Below are 7,574 nucleotides of genomic sequence, written 5' to 3' on the forward strand. Positions count from 1 at the left end.
TCTAGAGGAGGAAGAAAATTGACAGAAATCCGCATGATGCCATCGTAATACGGGACGAACTACGTCCGCGAGTTTCGATGGCCAAGTGGAGTTGATCGTGTTGTAATCTGGCAGAGCAGTGTGCAGCATGTACGAGGTAGTCTTGCCAAGATCGGCGGCGACAGCAGATTGGATCAACCTGATTCGATGAAACATGTGATAGTGTCGTACGTGGGCAGGAGGCGCTGGCCCAAGCGATGCTGACCCACAGAAAGTTGTTTTTTAGGGCGTTGGAAGTTGTTGTAGGCCAATTGTGGGGAAAAAATTGTAGTAGGCCAATTGTCGTAGAAAAATCCCCGCCTGTTGCAGTAGGATCCGACCACGTTCGGAGGCTTTGCAGTGCCGCCGTGCTCCGTCGAAGCTCCTGACATTACCAGTCGCAACACCAGTGAGCACCAGCTCCAGCATTTTCAGCCAACGGATCCAACTTTTGGGCTGCAGTAGTGGCTTTTGCACCTACCGACATAGCACCGACAAGTGCTGGTTCCAGCAATTCTAGCCAATGGTTGCAACTTCGCACCATAGTCACAGTTTTTTTTTGCCCGCAGTCGCAGCTTTGCACAAGGTAGTTTCCAGCATCTTTGGCAATGGTTGCAGCTTTCCATGACACTGGTTCCATACTCCCGGCAATGTCTGTAGCTTCTGGTGACCATGCTTCCAGCATCTGTCTGCACCAGTTCCAACAACATCGTGGCTGGATGTAGCATGTGCAGTTGCCGATCCCAGCATCCGGACCGACAGCTCCTAGTTGCACGCCTGCCGATTGCAACATCTCGCCATGGCTACTCCCAACAGGCAACACAGGTGCCAGCAAGTGGGTCTTCCCAGTGCCGCTCCCTCGCTGTGTAGCTTGCCCCCGGCCACAGCAGGCCTTGCAGCAGCTCCGTGCAAAAGAAAGCCATGCAGGAGGATGGAGAAGAAGGGGGAGAGCAGGGATGAGGGGTGCCATGGGATATCGGCCTTGGGCATGTTGGACCTCCACCGGAGGCCAGGGTGTTGCTGTTGTGGAGCTGCAGAGTGAATAGCATAAAACTACCACTTTTCGCGTTATGGTTCTAAAAAACTAACAGCTTTTTGTTTGTCGCTGATAACTACCAGAATTGGTGTCGGTTATTTCAAAAATCCCAAAAGGCCGTGTGTTTTACAATTGATTGCGATTCTGACATGTCGGGCCCGCGCATAAGAGCTTTGATCGTTTGACCGTTTGTTGACCGTTATGTGGCATAAAAGCAATCAGGTCCCTGCCAAAAAAATAAAAAAGCAATCAGGTCCATGTACTTAATCAAAGAAAGCAATCGGGTCCCTGCGGAGGTCGTCCTGCAGCTCACGCACCCGCGCAGTGACCTCGTCGAACTCCCTTCGGCCGCTCCCAAGCCCGGCGACACTCGCCCTCCGGCCACTACCGCGCCCGACGACGCTCGCCCCCCGACCGCTCTCCATGCCCGGCGAGCGCTCCCTCCAGCAGCTCCCTGTGCCCGGCCGTGCTCCAGGCGAGCCGCGGCCACAGCCACAGCCGCGAGCCGTTGGAGCAGTCGCAACCTCTCTTTGCGTTCGGGCCGCCATGGCCAGGAACTCAGGCTGCCGCGCCCAGGAGCTTCGGCCGCCGCGTTCCTCAAGGCGGCGTGGTCCTCTGAGCAACCCTGCAACGCCCGTAGCCGCTGCGGAGCAGCTCGTCGGGCTCGGTTCCCATGCCCAACGCCGGCAATCTCCTCGCCGGCTGCGCAGAGGGCAGCAGCAACAACGGAGGCAGGGCGCCAACAGTGTGGCCGACTGCATGGCCTTGACGGAGTTCCAGAGAGAGGAGAAGAAGAAGGAGAAGGAAGGCACAGAGGAGGGGGAGAAAATGAGGAGACACTGACGCGTGGGCCCTACATGACAGTTGACGGTCACACAAATGGTCAAAGGTACTGTTTGTTTAGCTGTGGGCTCGACGTGTCATAATCGCAATCAATTGTAAAATACACGGTCATTTCGGTTTTTTGAAATAGCCGACGCTGATTCTGGTACTTATCAGCGACAAACAAAAATCCGGTAGTTTTTTGGAACTCTAACACGAAAAGTGGTAGTTTTATGCTATTCATTCGGAGCTGCACGAGAGAGAGGTTGTAGTACAAATGAGTGGTGGGGGGTGAACCCCGTTGGAAGAGAACGCGAAAGCGAGCGATACAGCACGTCCGGCCCGAGCTTCGGTCAGTCGGCCATATTGAATTGTTTCCCAAAAAAATTCTGTGCAGACCGGCTGTAAATTAAAGCCTATACATGCCCGACACCAATGCCTCCCATGTGTACAAGCATAGCATCCACGGCCTCCTGGTCGAGCGCGCCTCCCTCGCGGTGCTCGCTTGTTCGGTTCGGCTTTAAAGGACACCTCATGTCGCACATGATATAGCGGCTCGCTCGACTCAGTTGACGACACACATGAGCTCACCATGCCCGCTCCAGTCTGCCGCCGTCGCCTCTCTCCATGTCGAGCCCCTACTTCACACAATCCCATTGCATGGGCCATCGTCACCTCCTGTTGCATGGCGCTGCCCCACATCTGCATCTATTCACCGCCGGTTCCCCTTCCTCATCTCGGTCGCCGTTACCTCCATCCCCATGGCGCCACCCAGATACCCTTCTCCCTGTTGCCCCGTTAGACCCTGGAGAGAGCAGATGCAAGCCGCTGGCGACGGAGGGGCAGGGATCAGCGTAGTAGCACGCAGCGGTAATTGAATTTTTATGCTGGATATTACGTAGAAATCAGAGGTTTTATTGTTTTCTAAGAAATTGGTTGGATCCATATCCCTTTATTGGATTTTTGGAGCAGCTGATGGTGGTGCAGCCGTACTGAACTGTCCATACATGCATTTTAATTTAGTACTTGATATTCCATATTGTTGCTCTCATATGGCCTCTCGGCAGCCATGAGGAGGCCGAGGCAGGAGGTAAGTTTCCTCAATCTTGTTGGAACCGCAGCCCTCTAGCTACCTCTCCTCTCACTTGAACGGAGGTGGAAGAAGAAGAACACGGACACAAGATGTCGAGCCCCAATCCTTTACTTCTTTACGGTGGCTACATGGCTATACACGGCTCCTACTGACACTCTACACAGCAGCACCGGGGCCCTTTTAATACACAGACTCACGCACAGCCCAGCCACTAACCCCATGCACTAACTACCTAGCTAGCATGCAAACTCGCCGTCAAGCCACACAACGGCTTGATCCTCCTTTTGCTCTGCACTAACTACAGCACGGATGCAGCCCACGACCCAGCGGCACAACGCAACGCCCGCCGAGTCCACGATCTGCACCACGTGAACTAAATGCATGCAGCTAATTTCTAGATCAAGATTATGGCTAACAAATCTCATCTTCCTCCAAACCTCCAAACCCTACCACAACTTTGCCGGATCTCTCTACTTGTTCGATTTCAGTTTAAATCCTTCCGCATGATCTACGGTATGTTTCTCCTTCGCCCCCAACTTATTTTTCGTGAATCCATGCTCTATGTGCCTAGCATTGTCATGCCTAGGATATGCATACTCTTGATCCAAATTATAATTTTGGCTTGGATTCGTTGAAGTTTTTATAGGAATATAATGTTGTAGTTGTTGTAGGATCACTACTGTATCATTCTATTGGACTGAAAAGTTATTTTGTAGAGAAGTTTACGAGGAGGTCCACATCTGCCGCTTGTGGTGAAGCACCAAGTTCTTCCGTGGGTGCCGTACAAATGCAGCAAGTTTACACACAGGGGATCGTCTTCACCACCATGAGGCCAACAACAATTACACGAAGCTTCATGGGAGCAAGATGAAGACCACCAAGTAGTAAAGATGTTGAGGCTTCATCTCCTGAGAGAATTCACTGTTCTTCGCCAGGAACTATCAGGTGAGAACGAGTTGTTAATCCCAAGGATATGCGTATATCTATGATTCATTTAGTCACTATTTATGGGATGAAGTTCTGACAAAGTCCTCACTCTTTAGCAGTACTGTTTAAGCATAATAGACACGATATAGATGGCTTGTTGCACCATTTGCCTGTAGTTGCTTTAGTGTAGAAAAGTAAACAAGAAAATGTAAAGTATGTCCTGCAAACTTAAAAAAGCTAGTCCAAAGTAGACCTTATGCTAGTAAAGATGACTGCAAGTATATTAATAGTTTTAGCATTACCAATAAATTTTTTGACTTAAATTGATGATCAGTCTTCTCAGAATTTACTTATAAATTAATTTTCAACCTCAACTGAACAAATGCCTCGGCTGGACCCATGTAGAACTGTTATCCATGTTGACAGTGCACTGATTTTAGGAAGATGGCTGGTGGGTGTCTTTCGGTTTCACGATATCATTATCCTATCCAGGACAGTCAGCAGAAGCTCACAAACCTAGGTCGGCGCGAACGGCCGGCAAGGCAAAGCGATGTGAAGATCATGACAAACCAAGTAGTCCAGCCATCAGAGGTTGAGATGCCTCTAACATTTCCAACACAAGGGTGATTATAACAATGATTTCGAATCACGGGCAGCTGGATGCATAGCAAAAGTCTGCGTGTGTGTGTGTGTGTGCAAAATACTTCGAAAATACATATAACTTCTAAAATCCAAAGCCTCAAAAATGAAGCAAGATCATTAAGGAAAACATTAAAAAAGAAAAAATAAACAAACTTGTTTTGTCTTACGATGTCATTTGCGTGAGGTAAAAAAAAATACTTTCATTGGTAGTAAACACACCTTCCTAAAAACCTAAAACCCCATATGGGTTGAGACGCTCAGACTAACAGTTATTTCCCACCTTGAAAACTGGCAGATGAGACTCTATTTGAAACATTGTAGTTGCGACCCCGTTGGACCCCATTTGAAAATTTGCAATTGTCACCTGCCTCAAAACTTGCAGTTACGACCCTCCCTCCACTACTAGAAAAAAGGCTGTTAGTGGCGCATCTATTTTTGTCATTAATGGCGCACTATAGGTGCGCCACTATTACCACGCCACTAGTAACAAATACTAATGGCGCACCTCTGGTGCACCATTAGTATTGCAGGTAACAGTGGCGCACCCTGTAGTGCGCCATTACTATTGCTACAGGTGTGGCACTAGTAACTTATTTTTTTGAAATTTTTTTATTTTTTTTTTGAATTTAGAAGGCGGGAAAATAGTAGTGGTGCACCGTCTAACCCTCACCGTGCGCCATTCCTATTTTTGAATTTTGAATTTGGATCTGGATCTAGATCTGGCGGCTCATTTTTTTTTGGCTTGTTTTTTTGCTTGAATTTTTTTCAAATTTCGTTCTCGACCTGGATCTGGTACGTTCTTTGTGCCGGGGGAGCTCCACATGTGAACGGAAGTAGACGAGGAGGGAGGAGAGACCGTGAGGAGGAGAGGAGGGAGGAGAGACCGTGAGGATCAGGAGAGGAGGGAGGAGGAGGTCGCCGGAGAGGAGGAGGAGGCCCGTGAGCAGGAGAGGAAGGAGGAGCACCGTGAGGAGGAGGTCGCCGGAGGAGGAGCACCGTGAGGAGGAGATGGTTGCCGGAGAGGAGGAGATGGAGTGGAGGAGGAGGTGGAGTGGAGGAGAGGAGGAGAAGAATGAAGGGGTAAGTGGCTGGCCGGCCCTTTTAAACTTCTGTCCGAACTTAGCAGCGGCGCACCGTGCACTAGTGCGCCATTACTATTTTTTGAATTGTGAAGGCGGGGAAATAGTAGTGGCGCATTATTCATAAGGTGCGCCATTGCTAACTTGTTTTTTATTTAAAACTCAGGTTCACCGATGGCTCTCCACCCACCCACCCACCCCTGCCACCTCCGGCCTAGGTTTTCCGGTGATCTACTCTTTTAGCCAGTGATTTGTGTTTCCCCTCCGCCCATCTTCTCCAGCGGCTCCTGATCTACACGGCTATACCCATTTCATATGGGTTCTTCTAGTGGATCAACGTTGGACTTGGATTTCTCGGCGGGCGCCATCTTTGCAGACAAGGTTTTCAATCATTGTGGGAGATCTATTCATTGCACGGATGAACGGGCCATTTCATTATGGTGGTGTCTTTCAGCAGACATATATTCCGTCTTAATGATGATTCTGTGGCGGCTGCCTTGGAATCAGCGATTGGGGGTTCGGCAATTGAATTTTTGGTACAAATCATTCGAGACAAGGTATTCTCCTTTTTTGTCTCTTGCAAGCAAGTTGGCCTCTGCATTCTCCAGTTGAGATCGTTTGCGTGTCGACAATTCAAATGCTATTTTCATCTTTGGGGGAATGGTGGCCCTAATTGGATCCGTGAATTTAAGATCTGGAAAAAAGAGTGCAACGCTGAGTGGATTCTAGTGAGTGCTTCTAAGAAGCGTGCCACTTTGGGGTTGCTAGCCATGCACAAACCCCCAGCTAAATCTTCTTTTAGATCGAGTTCATCATTGAGGAAGAAGCTTTCTTTTGCCACGTTCCACCAATATCCTGCATGTAAGGGTTATAGATACCATGCTTCTCAGTCATGTGTTGATACGGTTTCGGACGCCGGCTACGTCGTGCATCCACGTGAAAAAGTGATCTTGCCCCCACCGCCGGCGACTGAACTCCAGTGGACGGTGGCGACGCCGTGCATCTCTTTCGGGGCGATCAACGTCCCTGCCAGGAACACCGCCATTAGATCCGGATCTGCACCCACCCAGTTGATTCGAATTGAGCATGTACCACAGGTTTCCGTCACACGTGATTGTGTTGCACCGAAATCTCCAGCCCAACATGGATGCATGGGCCAGAATGGGCCTCCAGCCCAACACGGTGCCCTCAATGGGCCTCCAGCCTTGGGCGAATCTGCCACGACCCAGCCTGCTATGGCCCAACCGTCTCAGGATCTTTTGGATTTTTCCGTTGCCACAGTTGATAATTCTGATATGGCTGTTATGGATGACCATCTACCGGATATTATTGAGGAGGCTGCTCAATTTAATGACCTCATTGATGATATTGTGTTCAAGGTTTGGAAATGTCAAAATTGTTTATCGATGCTGCACTACACCAATTTGTGCACCAATCCAATACGACGCCGTAGATGCTTTCGCCTAGGCCACAGTGCAAAAGGATGCTCCGATGCTGCGCATTCCCCGACTTACAAGTGGGTCCCGCGGGTCAATCCTACTTCCCCGGGCCGGTCACCTGAGATTTCCTCGCCTCTAGCCAAGTTGGGTCTTTGCCAAGTCCCATCTCTCCTGCAACACCATCATCGCCTCCGCCATTGCCTGCCGAGCCACCGCCCATCACGCCACCACCACCTACATCGCCACCATCGACCAGCTTAGTCTCGCCATTATCCACCGCGGCTCCTGCGCTGCCATCAGCTCCTCCACCACACCCAGAAATGGCTACCTTCGCCCTCGACCCCACGCCTCTCGTCCCGCCGGGTTTCGAGATCATCGATGGTGGCCCACGACGGCTTCTGCGCACCTTCTTCTCACCTGTTGTGGCTCCGGGTCGTCAGCATGAGGAATATGCCATTGCCATCGTCGAGCCAGCTCCCCTGCCTGAAGAAGTTGCTACCTTCAGAAACATGGTCAGT

The sequence above is a fragment of the Triticum aestivum genome, chromosome 7B (genome assembly GCF_018294505.1).
Source record: "Triticum aestivum cultivar Chinese Spring chromosome 7B, IWGSC CS RefSeq v2.1, whole genome shotgun sequence".
Lineage (NCBI taxonomy): Eukaryota > Viridiplantae > Streptophyta > Magnoliopsida > Poales > Poaceae > Triticum > Triticum aestivum.